Raw genomic sequence first — 21,197 nt, forward strand, 5'->3', positions numbered from 1 at the left:
GGCCTTCTGAATCCCTCCACATCAACATTTCATTTTGGGATATTAGACTTATTGAGGGTGAATAAACATTTTTCACTTTTCACATTTTTTTCTGAAAAAAAAAAAAAAAAACATTTTAATTGCATGTCACAATTATTATTATAATACTCTGAGTGGGCCTATCACATAAAATCCCAATATCATACATTAAGATGACAAAATATATAAAAGCTTTAGGTGAAAACTATGAATCCTTTTGCACCGCAGATCATTTTATTGTGTTCCATCTTCTTTAATGATTAACTCAGAGCTGGTGCACTGCAGACATTTTTAAATTCTAAGCTTGGGTCTCAGATCAAACCATGTTCCGTTTTTCTTTCACTCATATTATCCAGCACGTGGGCTTTTAGCTGAGGATGAGGTGAGAACAGTAGCAGCGTGTCAGAAAAGCTGCTGAGCCTCCGTCCTCTGTGCGCCAGAGGGGGCGTGGCCGCTGACGTCTCGAAGTGGGCCAAGGCTTCAGCTACGCGCTTTGACTGTTGGAGAGGGGATGTTCGGTGAAAGGGGCGGGCTGCCGGAAACATATTGGGAGGCATGAAGTTCTCGGAGGACGAAATCTTAGGAGTAGGCGCCCCTGTCGATGCTGCGTCTGTCTGAAACTTTAGTTTGACTTCAGTTCCGTCGATCTGTGTTCTTGGACTCATTGGAGCTGCAGCTTTGAAGGCGCAGAAGGACCGTGTCAAAGTTCAGAAGAAGCTGGCTTTGTCTGATCAGCAAAGTGACAGGTCAGTGACACACGTTGCTGTCTTTGCCATGCCAGGGTCAGGGAGCGGAGTTCACTCCGACAGGTGCTCCTCCTGCACCGGAAACTCTGAACAGGAGTCTGGATGAAACTGCACTGGAAAAAGGTTACATTAGATAGATCGAACATGGCAAGTTTACTGCAACTTAGTTTCATATTTCTTTTCATTCTGACCCCACAAAAATATCGAAATAACATAACAAAAGAGAAATAATAGGTTTACACAGCAATACGGAAACAATAGTTATGTGTGGAGTGGTAATAGATGTTATAGATTAATAACAGTGGCAAAATATGCCATTTTTCTACAAGAAAATACAGAAAAAAAATTAAAAAAGAATAAACAAAACGTTTTTATAAAGACAAAAACAATTAAGGTAAACTATGGGAAGTCTTCCTAATATGAGAATTTAATTCTGATTTCTTTATTCTTTAGCCTTTTATCTTTTTTCATCAAAAATGACTGACATCGATTTATGTTCAATCAGTTTTTTTCAACTAAATATATTTTAAAAATGAAGGATTAAAGTTTCTTTCAGTACCAATTACAGATGCATTCAGTCAAAGCTAAAACAGAAGGTTGTTGTACAGGATGCAGTCACTTTCTGTTTTTTAACAAATTTACACACTGGTGAAAGACTTATTATAATTGTATATTGTAGTTCTGCTCTTTATGGAGTAACACAAATGTTGGGCAGATTTGTGAACTGAAGTGGAAGCCAGTGTTAAGGTACGGAGTTGAACAATGGGAGAGTGAAGGGAGACAGGAGCAGCCTGGGAGCTGGCTGAGGCTTAAAGCAAATCATGGTGGGGAGAAAAATCTCAAGTAGTCACTCTCTGTATTTACTTGTAAGTTTCATGTCCTTATTGTGCAGAAAAATTTACATTGTTTTCCAATCTACTCTTTGTAGAGCAACACTGGAAGTCTAAGGAACTGATGTCTGCTGGTTAATTAGTTGGGCTATCTGCTCTGGTAGAGCCTGCAGTCAGCTACGTAACAGACAGGCTGCTCAAAGTTTTCCCAGTGTAGCTTTAAAAAACTGTTATTTAAGTGTTTCCACAGCTCGAGAATCCTCTGGTCAAGTTCTCTGACATTTTATTTATAGAATTCATGTTGGAGGAACAGGTGTTGAAGTTAACAGAAAATGAAAAATGGAATATGTAAATGTCTGACAATCCAAAAGCTGAGAGTTTCATTTCAGCTTCCTCCTGCCACATGTCAATGTCCCCTTGGGCAAGGCACTTTGCCCCAAGTTGGCAAACGATCTGGGTGTCTTTGTATGAATATGTGAGTGTGAGTGTGACTGGGTGAATGTGGCTCTAATGTAAAGAGCTTTGAGTGGTCAGTATGACTAGAAACGTGCTGTAGAAATGTAGTCAATTTAATATAAGTAGCTTACATGTCTAATTTCAACAATGAGCAACGTAAAATTCTTTACATTTTACTCATGCGTATTGGTTTATGATTGTAATGTTCAATAATGGTTACATTCTAACATCAGTTGCTTTATTTATGTTACAAATCCGTCTAAAACCTTTTGTTTGACACATTGAGAGCTACTGTCGCTGCATGTTCGTCCAGAAGGATTGAATGCTGTAAGTCAAGGACTAGATGCAATTTGCTGGGTTTCCTTATAAAACATTTTCACCAATTTCAATAATAAACTGAACTTAATTGCATTGTTTGATAACTAGGATCAATTTGGAATGGATGTAACTGGAATCTGTATGATTGGGTTGAATGTACTTTCTTTATAAAGTGCTTTGAGATGGTATTTGTTGTGAATTGGCTCTATAGAAATAAGCTGAACTGAATTGTTTAAAGTTTAACTGAAGATGTTACAGTCAGCAACTGATGGAGAGAGTTAGGTCGCTTTGGAGGGACTTTGGACCCATAAAATTTTAGCCACCGTTTTTGACTTCTAATCTTTATTTTTCTGACATGAAAGCTGTGCAGATATGCACTTTACATAAAGAAGCAAAACAGCACCAAAACATAATACAAATTATTAGTGTTTCATTAACATGCTTGACATAAATTAATATAAGAATAAAATGATGTTCCTGGTTGATTCTCCTGCGGTATGTCAGGCAGGGGGATGTGGGGCTGTGTGAGGTCAATTGCGTGTGGGTGAGGGACCTGTTTTTGTAAACCTGTGGACAGTAGTGGAAGCAGAGGCTGATCTGGGAAAGTTAGAGCTAAGAACCGACTTCTGACACAGATTTTGTAGAATGGAAGTTGCACCATTAAAACTGTGACTCTTCCCTGTCGGCTGCACACTGTTGTAGAAAGTGAATGGAGTTACCTGTGGCGCCAGTATTAGTTCAGGCTCTCAGAAGCCTTCTGAATAACGATAAAAAACATGTCATTTGAAATTTTAAATAAATCAAATAAACCTTGACTACAAATTTAAGAATCACTGAAACACCTTTTTTCTTCTCCCTTTTTTGTTTATATATCTGTCAGGGGATGTTGGCTAAGTGAATGTCAGCACACACTGAGGACATAAGCATATAAACACAATAGTGCTGAAACAATTAAATGTAAATGAAACATTATTGAAATAATTGTCAACTAATTTAGTAATTGAATAATCGTTAACTAGAGTATATAGACTCTAAAATATGCCATTTGCTGAAAGAAAAACACACTCAGAGCAGCAGTTTGGCCAAAATTGTATAAAAATATATACATTTTGCATTAAAAAAAAAAGTTATTTGTCTGTTAATATGCTCTATCCAGAACTCCTCTAGTGGCATAGCTTTAGCTGTACCTGACTCTAATTCTAAAAAATTTCCCATTAAGCACCTTTTGCTATCTGATTATTAATCAATTAATCAAAAAAATAATCAATAGATTAATCGATTAGCAAAAAAAAAAAAAAATTGTTGCAGCCCTAAAACACAATCTAATTTAGTCACTAGTCATACATTAATGGTAAAAAAGTAAACATTTTTCTTATTGTTTTACATGATGATAATAGGCTGGTCTTGACCGGGTTCTTCAGTTATTTAAATCTAACCTTAAATGTACCAAAACACGAGAAATTTCACTTTTCATTATTTAGTGGTCAGACAAGAACCCAGTAGAAAAGCTTTGAGTGAAAAACTAATTCCACCCTATGATCCAGCATCTTGTAGAACACCTTCAGCAACAAGACATCTCAACAGTGATTTGAAGGTAAAACGCAAAGGATGCTTACACCAAATATTGATTTGATTTAGATTTCTCGTTTGTTCATTCACTGCATTTTGTTGTGATAAATGATTAATAAATTATATATATGTGACAGTATGTATGCATGTGTGTACATATATATGTATAGTCAATCAGTCACATATATATATGTATACATACTAATATATATACATATCTATGTATACATACATACATACATATACATATACATATATATATATACATATACATATATACATATACATATATACATATACATATACATATATATATATATATATATATATATATATATATATATATATATATATATATATATATATATATATATATATATGTATGTATGTATGTATACATAGATATGTATATATATTAGTATGTATACATATATATGTATACATATATATATATATATATATATACTGACTGACACCGTGCAGCCATATATATATATATATATATTTATGGCTGCACGGTGGCGCAGTTGGTAGCAGCCCTGTATATATATATATATATATATATATATATATATATATATATATATATATATATATATATATATATATATATATATATATATATATATATATATATATATATATATATATATATATATATATATATATATATATATATATATATATACAGGGGTTGGACAATGAAACTGAAACACTTGGTTTTAGACCACAATAATTTATTTATTAGTATGGTGTAGGGCCTCCTTTTGCGGTCAATACAGCGTCAATTTGTCTTGGGAATGACATATACAAGTCCTGCACAGTGGTCAGATGGATTTTAAGCCATTCTTCTTGCAGGATAGTGGCCAGGTCACTACATGATACTGGTGGAGTAAAATGTTTCCTGACTCGCTCCTCCAAAACACCCCAAAGTGGCACCATAATATTTAGATCTGGTGACTGTGCAGGCCATGGGAGACGTTCAGCTTCACTTTCATGTTCATCAAACCAATCTTTCATCAGTCTTGCTGTGTGTATTGGTGCATTGTCATCCTGATACATGGCACCGCCTTCAGGATACAATGTTTGAACCATTGGATGCACATGGTCCTCAAGAATGGTTCGGTAGTCCTTGGCAGTGACGCGCCCATCTAGCACAAGTATTGGGCCAAGGGAATGCCATGATATGGCAGCCCAAACCATCACTGATTCACCCCCATGCTTCACTCTGGGCATGCAACAGTCTGGGTGGTACGCTTCTTTGGGGCTTCTCCACACCGTATCATACATATATGTATACATATATACATATATACATATATATGTATATACATGTATACATATATATGTATATATATGTATACATATATATGTATACATATATATGTATATATGTATACATATATACATGTATATATATGTATACATATATATATGTATATATATGTATACATATATATATGTATATATATGTATACATATATATATGTATATATGTATACATATATATATGTATATATATGTATACATATATATATGTATATATATGTATACATATATATATGTATATATATGTATACATATATATATGTATATATATGTATACATATATATATGTATATATATGTATACATATATATATGTATACATATACACAGATCTGCATGGTGGCGCAGTTGGTAGCATTGTTGCCTTGCAGCAAGAAGGTCCTGGGTTCAATTCCCGGCCGGGGGTCTTTCTGCATTGAGTTTGCATGCTTGGGTTCTCGCCGGGTACTCTGGCTTCCTCCCACTGTCCAAAGACATGCCTGTTAGGTTAATTGGTCACTCTAAATTGCCCTTAGGTGTATGAATTGTTTGTGTGTTGCCCTGCAATGGACGGGCGACCTGTCCAGGGTGTACCCTGCCTCTCGCCCATAGACTGCTGGAGATAGGCACCAGCTCCCCTGCGATCCACTATGGAATAAGCAGTAGAAAATGACTGACTGATGACTATATATATATGTATATATACTTGTATTGAAGTAGTTTAGTGACAGTGCTAATGCTAAAGCTAGCTAGTTTCCTAACCATGAGGCAGTCACTGCTAATGAATAGTTCATTTTAGCTGTGGTTGTCAGTGAAAAGTTTAACATGCAACCTTGTTAAAATAAAGTGAAAAACGTTTTTTTTTTTATATTTCAGTAACCTTTTATACCTTAATCACAAACCATTTTTAAAATGTTTTCATTATTTCTTTTGAGCGGGAAGGCTGAACCGGATGAGCTAAATTATTTAAGAATTAGGTAGAATTCAATCATTTAGAAAAGGAAGTACAGTATATTTAAAAAATGTGAAATTTACCTAATTTATCTTATAACTATTGAACTAACTTAATTTCTATTAAAAAATGTTGTTTAAAATCCACTCAAAAGAAAGTATGCCTAAATTTTCCCCAATGGTATAAGGTAAATCGTAACTGTTTTATTAGTGTTTATAGTTTATATTATTCTCTTGGCTCAAATGTAAAATGGACACCAGTTTCCTTAAATATATCCTTCCTTTTAATTTTTTTATACATCTCCTTGCAGCTGAGGTGCAGTTACAATATGATACATTTGTACATCTCTGTATATGAATTGGATTTGCTTTTCTTATGGATTGTGTTGAGGTGACATTCGTTGTAAGACGGTACCTTAAAACAAACAGAACAGAACTGAATTAACTCGTTCAGGAGTCTGTCTCTACTGGAGTCTGTCCAGGGTGTCCTTCCGTCTGTCCCCAGCACCCTTCTTACCCTGAATAAGAAAAATCAAGAAATAAAGTATCTCTATTTTGAATAAGTTCAGTTTATTACAATAAGGCTAGATACATTAGTTTATCACATCTACAGGACTTATCAGCAGCTGTTTTATTTAAAAAAAATAATAATTTAAAAAAATTATAATAATAATTTAGACTTTATTGGTCTCACAGTGGATACATTATCCTTTGCATTTAAGCCATCCATTAGGGAGCAGTGGGCTGCCATTGTGCTCAGGGACCCAGAGTGGCAGGCTGTAGGATTCAAACCAGGGTACTTGCGGCTTCTCAAAGACGCAAATGCCCTACTCTCTAACCACTAGGCCACCACTCTCACTTTCCACTGGAAATCAGTGAGGAGGTGCCACCCTCAGCCTTGAGACTGCTCACTGTGTAATTATAATCTGTGTGTGGCTGTAAATATCAGATTCCTTTTCCATTTGCAAATAACTGAGGTGTGGGGGAGTCAAAGTGTGTGTGTATGTTTGTGTGTGTGTGTGTGTGTGTGTGTGTGTGTGTGTGTGTGTGTGTGTGTGTGTGTGTGTGTGTGTGCATGTGTGTTCATTTGTGTGCAGAGGGGAGGATGGAGGGAAGTCCTGCCATAACCTGAAATAAAAAGTCAGACTTTGAGCACATCCTCTTCCGTTCTCTGCTCCACCATCCTCGTTGAAAGAAATTCCTCCGGTTGCCGCTGAAAACTCATCAAGGCCACATTAACTTTATGGTTCCTGATCTCCCCCACCCCCACCCTCCTACTCTGTCCAGCAAAAGGATCCTCCTTCACCAGAGATATAGTAGAACAAAATGGGACTGAGATGTGGTCATATGGAGCTGAAAAGGAGTTCTGTATGTTTGTTTGATTGCAGCTGGTCGTTTCCAGGCAGGTGAGGCGGCAGCGAGAAGTGGTTGTCATGCCTCAACTGTAGCAGTTATTGTTACTATGGTTACCTGGACAAATAGACCTTTTTCTCGAATCTGATTAAAATTACTCCTGTTAAAGATTTCTACCAAAGTGCTCAGATGGCAGAGATCATCAGAGGAAGATTAACCTGTTTTGTTTTACCAGCTGATGTTGTGGATATTTAGTAAGTAATATGCTTATTTATTAGAGATTCGGCAATCTGAATTTTGTGGTGAATTTTTGAAGATTTCTAAGTTTTCACATGCAAATTTTAGACAATGTGTTATAATGGCATAATAGACATGGGAGCAGAGAATCCGCTGCCCTCTCACCCTGGAACACACCAGAGCAACAAGTTCAGTTCAAGCAAAACTTGTGTATGAAACATAGGTCATTATTGATAATACATGTTAATGGTGGAGAATAGAGTATAGCCGTGGGTTTCTGGTAACATTTCACAGATGAGCACCTGAGGGCATGGTAGGTGTCTTCTCAGTTCCCAGAGTGTGAAAGAAATCTTTGTTTCATTGTAGCAAAAGCGTGTCATACATTTCTGTACATTTCTACCCCTAAATAAAATTCAGTACTACGAACTTCCTTCAGAACTTACGTTATCAGTAACCAGAGTCCAGCTGTGAGTAATTTATTTTGAGTCTAAATGCAGCTGTTCTGTTTCTGGCCTCAGAGGTTTGTTAGGTGACAGAATAACTTGCCGAGATCAGGGTAAGTTCAGAGGAAAAAACCCACTCCAACCGCCCGCTAAGCCTCAAACACTGTGGCCTGTCAGTTGAGCTCTTCTGCTCCGAAAAGTCTGGAAAACCTTTCAAAGTATGTTCATTTATGAACTGATTGCACGGATAATGTTTTGAGGTCTACTTTTATGCCTAAAAACATCTTAAAACTACTCTTTTTGACCAATTAATAGTGGCTTTAAAATAATACATTTCTGCACTCACCTTCTCCATTTGCCTCTGCTGGTAGTGCAAGTCATTGTGGCATACCTTGCTGGTCCAAATCCACAGAAGTAGGCGCCGATGCATCCTCAATGAAATGGGCGGAGTAAGAACACACCTAGGTACTTTGAATCATGCTTACTTTGGATTGGAACAGTTCTTGGGCCAGCGTTGATGACATTTCACAAATACCCAAGCAAACATGTACAGAAAAGTAGGCATATTGAGAAATGGCCAAGTTATCCAGGGTACTGCTAATGATGTAAGTATTTGGTTCAGGTGTGTTGAAGCAGGGACAGGACACCGGACACTGGAGTTTGACACCCGGGATCTACAGCAAGTTATGAAACAGCACAGCCATTAATGTTTTCCACCCTCTAAACATTACCTGTTGGACCTGTTCTGATTGTAACTTCCACTAACAAAGATACACAACATGGCCCTGACAGAAACAGCTACGGTGTAAGTGCCATTAGAGCAGAGGAAACGGATAAGAAAAGTCCAGGGATTGGACAGTGAGGGAGCGAGCAGGTAGGCTGTACCTGCGGTTTTCCTTTCTTTGCCTGGCTTAATAAACCATATCTGTGCTTGGGATGGGGGGGTAGAAATGGTTTATGCAACTTAAATATTAATCCCACAGGTCCAGTTCTGGGCTCCCCCTCTACCCTGGGGCCCAGGACAACTTGGCCATCTGTCTCCACCTGCTAGCTGCTCTGGGTGGCTACATAACTCCAAAGATCCTAAAGTAGGAAGGTTGCCCCGTCTTTAACGAGTGCTTTTCATCTCTTAGTGGTTGAGAGTAAAGTTTCATAGCACCTTTTTATTTCTGGGCTGATGGGTCCTGCTGGCTTCCATACTTTAGGTTTAAATGGCTGCTGTGGTTTCTCATATTTGTTGTAAAACAAAAATAGAAAACGTTTTATGATCAACTTTTACACACCACATATGTTTTATGGACTGTGTAAGTTTTCTTCTCATCTCTAGCTGCTGAGCTCTGTACTTTTGCATCCGTTCACAGTTAGAGAAACATAATATTGGAGCTGTACAGCTGATTTGTCAGTTGCTATATGACAATGTTGAAACCTGATGAACAGTATTGAAGTCCATGCCTCAAAGAATTTCTGAGAAAAAATAGTTGCAACAAAGTCATTAGTGTGATGTTTTTTTTTTTTTTTGGTGCATGAGTTTGTTCCTTTACCATAAGGGTCTTCGATGTTCTTTATAGATATATAAAGTCACCGGCCACTTTATTAGGTACACCTTGCTAGTACCCGGTTGGACCCCCTTTTGCCTTCAGAACTGCCTTAATCCTTCGTCGCATAGATTCAACAAGGTACTGGAAACATTCCTCAGAGAGTTTGGTTCATATTGACATAATGGCATCACACAGATGCTGCTGATTTGTCGGCTGACAATCCATGATGCGAATCTCCCGTTCCACCACATCCCAAAGTTGCTCTATTGAATTGAGATCTGGTGACTGTGGAGGCCATTTGAGTACAGTGAACTCATTGTCATGTTCAAGAAACCAGTCTGAGATGATTCGTGCTTTATGACATGGTGCGATATTCCTGCTGGAAGTAACCATCAGAAGATGAGTACACTGTGGTCATAAAGGGATGGACATGGTCAACAACAATACTCAATTAGGCTGTGGCATTGACACAATGCTCAGTTGGTACTAAGGGGCCCAAAGTACTCGTACTCGTCGTTTTCCGCTTATCCGGGACCAGGTCGCGGGGGCAGCAGACTCAGCAGAGACGCCCAGACGTCCCTCTCCCCAGACACCTCCTCCAGCTCCTCCCTGTGGAGCCCAAGGCGTTCCTAGGCCAGCCGAGAGACATAGTCCCTCCAGCGTGTCCTGGGCCGTCCCCTGGGCCTCCTCCCGATGGGACGTGCCTGGAACACCTCCCGAGGAAGGCGTCCAGGAGGCATCCGGTATAGATGCCCGAGCCAACTCAACTGGCTCCTCTCAATGTGGAGGAGCAGTGGCTCTACTCCGAGCCCCTCCCGGATGGCCGAGCTCCTCACCCTATCTCTAAGGGAGTGCCCGGTCACCCTACGGAGGAAGCTCATTTCAGCCGATTGTATCCGGGATTTCGTTCTTTCGGTCATGATCCAAAGTTCATGGTCATAGGTGAGGGTAGGAACGTAGACCGACCGGTAAATTGAGAGCTGTGTTTTTTGGCTGCGCTCTCTCTTCACCACAACGGACCGGCACAGTGCCCCCATTACTGCGGCAGCCGCACCGATCCGTCTGTCAATCTCCCGCTCCATTTTTCCCCCACTCGTGAACAAGACCCCGAGATACTTAAACTCCTCCACTTGAGGCAGGAACTCCCCTCCAACCTGAAGAGGACAAGCCACCCTTTACCGGTCGAGTACCATGGCCTCGGACTTGGAGGAGCTGATCTTCATCCCAGCCGCTTCACACTCGGCTGCGAACCGCCCCAGCGCATGCTGTAGGTCTTGGCTAGATGGGGCCAGCAGGGCCACGTCATCTGCAAAAAGAAGAGACGAAATCCACTGGTCCCCAAACCAGACCCCCTCCGGCCCTTGGCTGCGTCTAGAAATCCTGTCCAAAAAAGTTATGAACAGGACCAATGACAAAGGGCAGCCCTGCTGGAGTCCAACATGCACCGGGAACAGGTCCGACTTAGTGCCGGCAATGCGGACCAAACTCCTGCTCCGCTCGTACAGGGACCGGATGGCCCCTAATAAAGGGCCCCCAATTCCATACTCCTGGAGCACCCCCCACAGGGCATCACGAGGGACACAGTCGAATGCCTTCTCCAGGTCCACAAAACACATGTGAACCGGTTGGGCAAACTCCCATGAACCCTCGAGCACCCTTTAGAGGGTATAGAGCTGGTCCAGTGTTCCACGGCCGGGACGAAAACCACACTGCTCCTCTTGAAGCCGAGGTTCGACTATCGGCCGGACTCTCCTCTTCAATACCCTGGCGTATGCCTTACCAGGGAGGCTGAGGAGTGTGATCCCCCTGTAGTTTGAACACACCCTCCGGTCCCCTTTCTTATGAATGGGGACCACCACCCCAGTCTGCCAGTCCAGAGGCACTGTCCCCGTCTGCCACGCAATGTTGAAGAGGCGTGTCAACCATGACAGCCCAACAACATCCAGAGACTTGAGGTACTCAGGCGGATCTCATCCACCCCCAAAGCCTTGCCACCGTGGAGCTTTTTAACCACCTCGGTGACTTCAGCCTGGGTGATGAAAAAGTCCAGCCCCGAGTCCCCAGCCCAAAGTGTGCCAAGAAAATATCCCCCACACCATTACACCACCACCAGCCTGAACCGTCGATACAAGGCAGGATGGATCCATGCTTTCATGCTGTTGAAGCCAAATTCTGACCCTACCATCCGAATGTCGCAGCAGAAATCAAGGCTCATCAGACCAGGCAAGGTTTTTCCAATCTTCTATTCTCCAATTTTGGTGAGCCTGTGCGAATTGTAGCCTCAGTTTCCTGTTCTTAGCTGACAGGAGTGGCACCTGGTGTGGTCTTCTGCTGCTGTAGTCCATCCGCCTCAAGGTTCGACGTGTTGTGCATTCAGAGATGCTCTTCTGCATGTCTTGGTTGTAACAAGTGGTTATTTGAGTTACTGTTGCCTTTCTATCAGCTCGAACCAGTTTGGCCATTTTCCTCTGACCTCTGGCATCAACAAGGCATTTGTGCCCACAGAACCGCCGCTCACTGGATATTTTCTGTTTTTCAGACCATTCTCTGTAAACATTAGAGATGGTAGCACGTGAAAATCCCAGAAGATCAGCAGTTTCTGAAATACTCAGACCAGCCCGTCTGGCACCAACAACCATGCCATGTTTAATGTCACTTAAATCACCTTTCTTCCGCATTCTGATGCTCGGTGTGAACTGCAGCAGATCATCTTGACCATGTCTACATGCCTAAATGCATTGAGTTGCTGCCAAGTGATTGGCTGATTAGAAATTTGCATTAACGAGCAGTTGGACAGGTGTACTTAATAAAGTGGCCAGTGAGTGTATGGTCAGGCAGTGAGTGAAGCAGAGTTCAGCTGGTGTGCTTACTAAATGTGTGCATTTCTGACTGAAATACATGATTTTATGCCTAAATTTATCAATTTGCTACATCCTGTTGGATTCATGTTAATGTGTGATTAAAGACATAACATTAAAATAAAAAAAAAGAGTATTTAAAAACAGTTTTGACTAATCAAAAATCTCAAGACTCCTCAGCAGGACCTGCACTGGGGGTTGCAACCCCATCCTTGAAACAAACATAATAATTAGCATAATTTACCTTTCTGATGAAGTTTTCACAAAGTACTTTAAGTTGTTGAATACATTGCGATGATAAACTGGTCTGTTTGAGGTCATGCCACATCATCTCAATCAGATTTAAGTGCGGACTTTGATTACGCCACTCCAAAACCTTCAATTTGTTTTTTTGAGCCATTTAAAGGTAGACCTGCTGCTATGCTTCGGGTAAATTCAGTTTAGTTAGTTTATAGAGTGCCCAATCACAAGAGATGTTGGCTCAATTCAATTCAATTCAAAAATACTTTATTAATCCCAAAGGGAAATTAAATGTTGTTATAGCTCATATTATGAAGGTTTCCTCAAAGAGCCGTTGTAGATGCTGATGGCTGTGGGCAGGAAGGATCTCCTGTAGCGCTCCGTCTTACAGCAGATCTGAAGAAGCCTCTGACTGAAGACACTCTGTTGTTGTAGGACAGTCTCATGAAGAGGATGCTCAGGGTTCTCCATAATGTTCTTAATTTTATGAAGAATCCTTCTTTGCACAATGCTCTCCAGAGGTTCCAGAGGAGTCCCCAGAAGAGAGGCAGCCTTTTTTATCAGCTTGTTGAGCTTTTTTAAGTCCCTGGCTCTGATGCTGCTTCCCCAGCAGATGATGGCAGAAGAGATCACACTCTCCACAACAGACTTATAGAAGATATGCAGCATCTTGCTGCAAACACCAAAGGACCTAAGCTTCCTCAAGAAGTACAGTCTGCTCTGTCCCTTCTTGTAGATGGCTTCACAGTTGCATCTCCACTCTAGTCTGTTGTCCAGGTGAACACCGAGGTATTTATACTCCTCCACCACCTCCACTTCTTCTCCCATGATAGAAATAGTTTTTGACTTATTCCTGTTTCTCTTAAAATCTACAATCATCTCCTTTGTTTTAGTCACATTCAAAATGAGATGATTGTTTCCACACCATGCCACAAAGCGGTCCACCACCTTCCTGTACTCAGCTTCTTGTCCATCTCTGATCCACCCCACGACTGTAGAATCATCCGAGTATTTCTGCAGATGACAGGAGTCTGTCTTGTACTGGAAGTCTGAGGTGTACAGAGTGAAAAAGAATGGTGAGAGTACAGTCCCCTGTTGTGCTCCTGTGCTGCTGACTACCTGGTTAGACTCACAACCCTTCAGTCTCACAAACTGTGGTCTGTTTGTCAGGTAGTCTTTGATCCAGGAGATTGTTGAGGCCTCCACCTGAGTCTTCTGGAGTTTCTGACAAAGCAAATAGGTTGGATTATATTAAATGCACTGGAGAAATCAAAGAACATGATCCTCACAGTGCTACTGGCTTTGTCCAGATGACAGTGGGTTTGTTGAAGCAGGTGTATGATGGCATCTTCAACTCCAACTCCACAGCGATAAGCAAACTGAAGGGGGTCCTGATGGTTTACTGTTTGCTTACTCAGGTGGGCCAACAAGAGTCTCTCTAGGACCTTCATGATGTGAGATGTCAGGGCAACAGGTCTATAGTCATTGAGGACTGATGGGTGAGTTTTCTTTGGTACCGGAACAAGACAGGAGGTCTTCCACAACACCGGAACCTTCTTCTGGGCCAGGCTAAGGTTGAAGAGGTGCTGCAGAATCCCACAGAGCTGCTCTGCACAGGCCTTCAGGACTCTAGGGCTGACATGATCTGGACCTGCAGCCTTATTCCTATTCAGTCTCTCCAGTTGTCTCTTCACCTGACTTCTTGAGACACACAGGTGGAAGGGGGAAGCAAAGGAAGTATCAGCATCTTCTGATATGGTTGAAGGCAAACTTGTAGAAGCAGAAGGGTCTAGGGCTGAGGTGGAAGATAAAAAATGTGAGGTGTTACTGGACAGCTGTGGCTGTGGCTCTTTAAAAAAGTGCCTTGAGCCGACATAGAAATTCAGTTGAATCATACAGACACATTCCACATCAAGCCACACTGCAAAATAATTCTAGTTATCGAACAGTGCAGTCAAGTTCAGTTTATTATTCACTGGATCACTATTTTTATGTGTTCAAACAACCAGGTGTTCAACCAGGTAACATTGCAAATGACTGTTGTTGGGATTATGATTATTGATTGATTAATATTTATCAAGAATTATAATTTAAAATCATAATTTGAGAAAATTTATTTCTTATCCACAAATCCTCATTTATGAATCGAAACCAGAGATGTCCTCTGGTGTTGTAATGGTGGCTCAAAGCCCTTTATAATTACAATTATTAAATTCTCAGTAATAGTTGACAACTATTACTAGATGTCACTGTTTAATCAACCGTTTCTGCCAAAACGTGGGGAACTTTAATCTTATTTTGACTGACAAATCACTCTTGCACAAAATAAGCACAGACGCCTTCTCTTTATCTACGTGAATATTTATTACATCAACAGCCCTGATACAACTCACTCTTCCGATTCAATAATCTTCACCTAATAAAACATGCAAAGTTCTACTCAAAAGGGGAAAAATGATCTAACTAGACACAATAAAACAGCCTTGGGTGTGGATGAAATCAAACCAGCAGTTATGACAGCGAAGCTTCGAGTGTAACTTCCCCCACCAGGCGTCAAGGGTCGTAAAACTTCCCCCAACGGTGCAAGCTCAGCGCACACAAAGAGTTATAAAACCTTTGGTGGCAACCAATAAAACACGAAGTTGAAGACAAAGAAAATGGTTGATTTTCACCATAAGGTTATTATAGCAATTCAGTTTTACAGCGCACCTGCGCTCAGATGTTCACACAGTAAAACACAACTTGCGAAGCTCGGTGGCTTCAGAGTCCAGCGATCATCAAAATTCAATAAGACTTGGCATGCAAATACACTTCGAACACATTAGACTATAAGTGGCGATTCTAAATCGCCCTAAAATCCTACTCTATCCTGCCCAAGCTATTTTAATAGAAATAAAAAAAACCAAACATACTTTACTTGGTGTAGTCTTCCTTGGAGCAGAGAGGTAGAAAAAAAAGGGGGTGGGAGAGCTTCCACACGTCCATGGGTAACTCAGGAGAGCGGCCTGTCCTCATCCTTTGGCGTCCTTGGCAGAAAGGTGAAAAATATAATGGACCGTCACTAGTCGCCTGGAACAAAAAAACAAGGGTGAAAATTTCTTCTCCTTGTAACCTCCGTGGTGTTTTGGTTACGTGTTAAATCCACGTCTTCGATCGGTAATGTTGAAACTTACAAGCCTTCTTATTCTTATAAGCTTAATTCGCTTAGTTTTCTGGCCAATGGGAGAATGAATGAAAGTCCACGTGGGATTTCTTTTCCAGTGTGCTGCGCTCCAGATGCTGGTCCGGTATCCAACTTGGAAGCCAAGCTGAAAGGTCTCAGAGTATGTTATATAGCCCACTGTGACATCAGAGCTGTGACGCCCCCGTCCTATCAGCCGCGGTGCCCGCTGGGATTTGTAGTAGCAGACTATGCTGGGGTACAAAATGGCCGATGACGCTGAACAGCATAGTGGCGTCCAGCAGCGTACAAATGGTCCAATATTCAGCAAACAAATGGTCCAACACTGTAAATAAAATATTCAAATAAAATAATAATAAATAAAATAATATTAATAATAAAATAATAAAACAATATTCAAAAATTATTATTAGCCAATTAAGAAATCAATAATGTTTTGGACAATTGATTCTTAATTATGTATTAATTAGCCCTTGCCGTGAGTGATTGAATTGAATTACAGACTACTAACATTGTGGCGGAAAATGGATATAGACTCACAAGATGGCCGTATTGACTGCAGGCATGATAATGTCACATCCAGAATTGTTATTATTTAATTATTAAATTATTTAAGAAGAATCCCATTAAGCCATGGCTGCTGAGAGCTAAGGGAATTGATGGCTCAATAGAGCTATGACTGTGTAAGTTTAGCAACTGTACTAAAGAGAAACCTAGGATTATTCTTGTTCTTTTTTATTAATGATAAGAAATAAGCTGTTCTGGCTTAGCGAAATGTCTTTTTATACAACAATAGGCTATTTTTCCTGATTAAGTAGGAATCCTCTAGGTGTGTAGAGTGCCATTTTCTCTCCAATTTTCTAACATTGTGATTTAAGGTACACAGCTCTGAATTAAACCAGGGAGCCAGCCTCCTATGAATAATTACCTTCTTTTTCAAGGGGGCTGCATTGTTGCATTATTGCCCTCCACTGTGTTTTTCTGTGATAATGAGGAAATTAAAAGTGGAACAGATTCTTTAAAGGTTGTTACAGCATTGTCTGATAATGATTTACTATAATAAAATTTTCTTTCAGGTGTGGAGTACTTGGTTATTAAAAAATGGTCAGACAGGACAGGGTTATGAGAAAATATTATGTCTTTACACTCAATGCCATATGTCAGCACAAGGTCCAGAGAATGAAGACAAAGTTGGGTAGGTTTGTTAATGTTTTGAGCAAAGCCAGTTGAGTCTAAGATAGCCTAAATATAGCCTTTTATGCTATCACTTTCAGTGTCAACATGAATGTTAAAATCCCCCACTATAATAACCTTATCTGTATTTAACACTTAATCAGATAAAAAGTCTGAAAACTGATTTAAAAATTGAGAGTAAGGGCCTGGTATCACGACCAGAGACAGAGAACCCAAATTCAGTCAAACACGAAGTGATAAGTAAAAAGGTTTATTCAGTAACTCAGGATCAGAAAGCAGGAGAACAGCAGTCAGCTTCCAGCAACCACTTCTCAGTCTGGGGATGAGGCACAGAATCCAGAGGAGAAAGTGATCCAGACAGTTAATGAGGAAGCGTCCAACAGACTGAAGTCGGATTGCCGACTGATCCAAATCCTCCGGGGAATCAGCTGAAACTCTGACAGGAACACAAAGAACTGTGATTGTCCTTTTGATAATAATTCCAGGCGGATTTGAGAACCAGGCGGGCTCAGGCTGAACAAACTAGTGGCTAGGCTGAGGCGTAAATCCAGGGACAGAAACGGGGTCGAATTCCAGGGCTAGAAGTGTCAGACAAGGGGCAGGCTGAGGCATAAAACCAGAGGTGGAAAACAGAGTTGAAATCCAGAAATCCAATCCGTCAGACAAGGAGCAGGCAGGCAGGCAAAATCGGTGAGGCAAGGCAAGATCAGAGAACAAGATCAGTCAGGAAGGAATGCTGGATAACTACTCACAAATGTTTTTGAAAATCTGTCACCGTCTGCCTGTCAGAGGGCAATTGCAGCTCCACAGGTGTGTGGCATGACGGTGATTGCGCAGCAACGCAGCAGCAGACAGGTGAAGGCGAGGTCTTGGGCTAGTTAGCCATTGCTAAATGCTATATGACAAGCACATTCAAGCCAAACGGCAGTACGAAACTTATAAAACAATAAGTACTTACATTTCTGTCATCTGCAGATTTACCACCAACAGCAGGGACTGAATTTTTCTTCAGTCTAAGTCTTTCTGCAAATCCTGACGTGTACTGATGTAAGTTCTCAAAGGAGTTCGCAGTGAAGTGATTCGCACAAACTAGTACTGTCTTCGGCAAAGTGACTGGAACGTTGCCCTCAAAAATAAAAGGAAGCCACGAATCTTTGTTATCCAGCAGGGGGAGAATGTGCATTGACACGTGGGTTTTTGGAGCCAACAACAGAACATCTCCCTTTGAGGTTAGCCATTGTAAAGCGCGTGTAAGGTAAAACCACCCCATGTGATCCTCTACTGAAAATCAAGTGGGTGGAGCTCCGCTTCAGTTGCTAGTCAGGGGCAGGACTCGGGCAACGTCGCTAGGTGCCAGTGTAATTGGGACTTTACAAATACACAGTTTTTGATACCGCGTTCTTCCCAGAAAAAAATAAAACATTAATTTATAGCCAAAAAACAGCTGTATGGATTCTTTTCTTTTTTGCATTTGTACTGTTTGTATAAGCATGAGAGAACCAATTGGTAGTATAAATCGATCAGAAAGGGAATTTTGCATAATAGATCCCCTTTCATTTAAGGTGATCAGTGATCGGCCAATAGTTACATGTGAAACCGATCTTATGCACCAATATTATGTACTTGTATAGTCTTTTGTGCAAGTTTTGGTTCTTTTTAAAATTTGAAAAATTAAAGACAAAATGAATTTCAGTGCTCTAAACATATTATATATCTTTGATATAATATTTACATATGAGAGCACTACCTCATGAGCAGTTAAAACAAGTTTGCATTGTTTCACGGGGATTGTTCAGTGTTTTTCAATATAGCAAATTGGAACTTTGAAGGTGTTTTGTGACCTTAAAACACCTAACGGTGTCAGTTATATAAAAAAAAAAAAATCAGTATCTGCCAAAATCAGATTGGTAATCAGTGATCGGACAGAAAACTGCAATTGGTGCACCCTTACTAGTAAGAGTTGTTGACCAGGCCGACGATGAGTTTTATCACACAGTTTCAACAAGACAGAGCAGCTCACTGGGCACTTCCCATCCTACTTTAAAATTACAGATTTTTTTATGAGGATACAGCTTAAAGCAAGCACCTTAACTTCCAGGGTCCATATTAAGATCTTAGACTGACTTCACCAGACCACGCCATATGTTAAAATCAACTAGATAAGCTCTTCAGGAGACTTTAACAAGACACATTATGACATTTTAATATTTTGCCACAAGATCTCACTTCCCTCTCCAGTCCATATCTGCAAACGTCCTTTGGAACACACATTGTGGTCTCATGTGGACTGAAAGAAAGTGGACATGTGTCCTAAAACCAGATTAGTCCACATTTTCCTACTGAGCGTGAAATGTGGACTAATCAGATTTTCTAAACTAAAATAAGATTAGTCTACATTTTGGTTTTCTTCAGGGAAGAAATAAATCCTACGAAAGAGAATGCATGCTGATTTTTAGGTAAATATTTAAAAGCCTTCATCTGTGATGGTTTTGAAGGTGGATCATTGGCCTCATTGATATATATTACTGGATTAGGCATCACGTGACTATCGCATGACACACATGCATCACTGCTATGCATTGAGTCAGTGTTGCTGCAGAAGCACTGTCAAAAAGTATACAAAACTGGTTCTTTTTAAAGGCCAATAAAGTTGTATTCGCAGAATAACATGCTGCTTTGATAGTGACTTGAATGTATGTAAGATATAATTAACATGAAATGTAATTTGTAAATAATGTACACAGATATGCTATGAAAAGTTGTCCAGGGTTTAAAATACTAAAAAAATGTTACTTGGTTAAATAAAAAATAATATAATACAGCGATTTCAATGTTCATATACAGTATAATAGTGGAGTTTATGAATTCCTGGACATTTAAGAATTAAATAATCTTTTCCATATTCTGTCCATTAACCATATTCTAAAATTTGCAATATTCTTTGTAAAAACTTAACATGGGTTTTATTAAGTTTGTTTTGGTCTCTTTAGGTTTTTCAAAGGGGAACTAACTTCCTCATTAAGCTAGTTCTGCTGAAGAGGCTATGCTAGCAATTTGCTGTTTGCCACTAGTTTTCATGTTTATTATTTGACATGAACTAATATTTGCTCCCTTATGAACAAATATTGATAAACAGTACTTTGCTGCATCAGGGACCAGTGCTTTTTTATCCCCTCTGCTCATCCTTTCCTCTTTGGCTGTCTCTGTATGTCTGAGCTGCTGTGACATACAGCCTCAGAAAAAGAAAGAAGGGGGCGAGGGGGTGTCTGGCTGCAGTCTGGGAACTTCAGGGAGGCAGATTCCCGAGTGAGCCGAAGGAGTGGCATGGATTGTTTATTTTTTTAAATAAAGCGCATCCCCATAGGTAAGCAGGCCAGGCCAGGGTCGAGGCCAATGGGAACTGTCCCGGTACTCTCGATGGCCAGTCCACCAAACATGAACCCTTTTAAATATGTCTGTTTAGAAATTCTAGCATCAAGGCCAGAAACCAACCAACTGTGATACAATAATCACAACTCTGCAGCTTGAACTGGTAAAAATCAATTGACAGCATGGTGATCATTATAGCACAGTAGGTATATCTGTCAACGCAATAATGCACAGTTCCCACACTTCTTATAGATTTATGTTTAAGGAGAGTATATATTTTTATGCATCATAACATTCAGTCATAACATTTTCTCAGTTTTAATTTGAGCCATATTTTATAAAGACTGATGAGAAATAATGCACCTACAATGGTTTTTGTGACAGATGCATGCTTATACCATATCAGAACAGCATGGTTTTGTTGACATGACTCAATGCATAGCAATGGTGCATGTGTGTATACGACATTATCTATAGCGACTAATAGGCGATGTCCAATACAATAATATATATCAATGGGCAGGCCTCTTTTTACTCCTGCATCATGAAGAGAAAAGTCGGACACAGATGATTTTAGTTGCGTCTCTGG

At 40.1% G+C, this 21,197-nt stretch overlaps 1 protein-coding gene across 2 annotated transcripts in view; it reads left to right on the forward strand.

The window, feature by feature from the left end:
- The first annotated feature begins 563 nt into the window (after window positions 1-563).
- LOC124855674 (estrogen receptor beta-like) overlaps window positions 564-21,197 on the forward strand; it is a 79,335-nt gene continuing 58,701 nt past the window's right edge. Inside the window, exon 1 of one of the 2 annotated variants that reach the window (XM_047345667.1) lies at window positions 564-764. The gene's annotated coding sequence lies outside the window, so the exon portion shown is untranslated. Of the gene's footprint in view, window positions 765-7,672; window positions 7,803-21,197 lie in introns of those variants that run through there. The other variant, XM_047345668.1, reaches the window with a different exon arrangement.

Source organism: Girardinichthys multiradiatus, chromosome 19 (assembly GCF_021462225.1).
Source record: "Girardinichthys multiradiatus isolate DD_20200921_A chromosome 19, DD_fGirMul_XY1, whole genome shotgun sequence".
Classification (NCBI taxonomy): Eukaryota; Metazoa; Chordata; class Actinopteri; order Cyprinodontiformes; family Goodeidae; genus Girardinichthys; species Girardinichthys multiradiatus.